Source organism: Panthera pardus, unplaced genomic scaffold, assembly GCF_024362965.1.
Source record: "Panthera pardus isolate Hobbes unplaced genomic scaffold, ASM2436296v1 HiC_scaffold_16, whole genome shotgun sequence".
NCBI classification, from domain to species: Eukaryota; Metazoa; Chordata; class Mammalia; order Carnivora; family Felidae; genus Panthera; species Panthera pardus.
In genome coordinates, this window is record NW_026526721.1 from 142,818,601 (window position 1) to 142,821,476 (window position 2,876).

Sequence of the window (2,876 nt, forward strand, 5' to 3'; positions counted from 1 at the left end):
TTGCCTTAAATGACTTTGCCTCATATAGTGTCACTTCTCCATAGTCAAAACTGCACCCAGTTTCAAGGCAAAGGAACAAAGACCTTATTTCTCAATAGAAAGGATGTTTTTTAGGTTTATTTATTTATTTTGAGAGACAGAGAGAGCAAGCAAGCATGAGTGGGGAAGGGGCAGAGAGAGAGGGGAGAGAGAATCCCAAGCAAGGCTCTGCACTGTCAGCCCAGAGCCGGATGTGAGGTTTGATCTCACTAACCATGAGATCATGACCTGAGTTAACCAACTGAGCCACCCAGGCACTTCTCATGACCTGAGTTAAGATCAAGAGTCGATACTTGACTGATTGAGCCACCCAGGGACCCCATCAATAGAAGGATTTTTAGAGCATCATTGAAAGAAGATCATGGGAGATGGGAAATATTGTTATGGGCCCTTTGGAAAACAGAGTTTGTCACACTGTCCAAAATTTGGGTGATTACTTTCATTTACTCAAGTCTTCTGTTGTGTCTCTCTGTCTATTTTTATATATTACTTGAAGATAGGAAACATTTTAAACAGATTATTCTGTTATGTTGTCTTATTTGGTGCTATTATAGTTGAAATATTTCCTTCAATTCTATTTCCTAACTAGCTATTATTTTCAGAAAAGCAAGGTATTTGTGTGTTAACTTGGTAACCATTCACATTAGTAGATGTCCTGGGGAATTTTAATTAGAAAGAATCCTCAATTACCAGGACATAATTTGTTTGTTACCAATTTTGATTGTCATGTGACAAGGTTTCAACATTCTAGTCAAGCCCCCAAAAAGATAGCAATCAGTGTCTTTCCCTAAACTTAAGACAGGAAGCCATCAAAATCCTAGAGGAGAAAGCAGGCAAAAACCTCTTTGACCTTGGCTGCAGCAACCTCTTACTCAACATGGCTCTCTAGAGGCAAGGGAAACAAAAGCAAAAATGAACTATTGGGACCTCATTGAGATAAAAAGCTTCTGCACAGTGAAGGAAACAATCAGCAAAGCTAAAAGGCAACTGACAGAATGGGAGAAGATATTTGCAAATGACATATCAGATAAAGGGTTAGTATCCAAAATCTATAAAGAACTTACCAAACTCAACACCCAAAAAACAAACGATCCAGTGAAGAAATGGGCAAAAGACATGAATAGACACTTTTCCAAAGAAGACATCCAGATGGCTAACAGACAGATGAAAAAATGCTCAACATCACTCATCATCAGGGAAATACAAATTAAAACCATAATGAGATACCACCTCATGCCAGTCAGAATGGCTAAAATTAATAACTCAGGCAACAACAGATGTTGGCGAGGATGCAAAGAAAGAGGGTCTCTTTTGCACTGCTGGAGGAAATGCACACTGGTGCGGCCACTCTGGAAAACAGAATGGAGGTTCCTCAAAAAGTTAAAAATAGAACTACCCTATGACCCAGCAATTGCACTACTAGGTGTATATCCAAGGGATACAGGTGTGCTGTTTCAAACGGGGACAGGCACCCCAAAGTTTATTGCCATAAACAACTGTTGACAATAGTTGAAGTACGGAAAGAACCCAAATGTCCACTGACAGATGAACGGATAAAGAAGATGTGGTATACATATACAATGGAGTATTACCCAGCAATCAAAAAGAATGAAATCTTGCCATTTGCAACAATGTGGATGGAACTAGAGGGTATTATGCTAAGTGAAATAAATCAGTCAGAGAAAGACAAATATCATATAACTTCACTCATATAAGGTCTTTAAGACACAGGACACATGAACACAAGGGAAGGGAAGAAAAATAATATAAAAACAGGGAGGGGGACAAAACATAAGAGATTCTCTTTTTTTTTTTTTTTTTTTCTTTTTAAACGTAACAGACTCAAATACAGAGAATAAACTGAGGGTTGCTGGAGGGGCTGTGGGTGGGGGGATGGGCTAAATGGGTAAGGGACATTAAGGAAGATGCTTGTTGGGATGAGGGCTGGGTGTTATACATAGGGGATAAATCACTGGAATCTATTATTATTATGAATAATAATATTATTATTATTATCTATATATTATCTATATTATCTATAATATTATCTATATTATTATCTATCTATATATTATTATAATACTATATCTATTATTATTATCTATATATATTATTATTATCTATATATAATATATAATATATAATATATAATATATAATATATATTATATATATCTATATATATAGATAATAATAATATATATATTATTATTATCTATATATATTATTATTATCTATATATATAATAGATAATATATTATCTATTATTATGAATCACTGGAATCATTATTGCGTTACATGCTAACTAACTTGGATGCAAATTAAAAGAAAGAAATGAGTGTCTTTCCTTTATTGTATCATTTACCAAAAGACTATGTGATTCACACTTTGTAAATTCATCTTATAAAGATACATTCTATGCCATGTTAGAAGAACTAATTCTGCTTATAGACTTCTTGTGCTTGTGCCCTTCAAGGTTTCCATTTTACAAAGTATATGAAAGAGTTTGTCAGATTCACATCAGTGCAGTTATCAAGTTGGATTGTGGGAACTTGCTGAAACTCTATTTTAAGCAGATTCCATAGACCAAGGACAGATCAGAATTAAAGGACAGCTTGGAACTCAGTTTATAGATCTACCTTGGTTCAAAGACTGTGGTTTACTGAACAAAGTAAGTCTGAAGGGATATACTGCTCAGTCTACAAAGAAATAACGGTGTTCGGATTCCAAACGAACAAATAAGACAAATGTCGATTCTTGCTTTTTCCAATTAATGGACTCTTAGCTCAATGGAAATCCATGTATTGAAGGACTACAGAGATACTGACAGGAAATAAA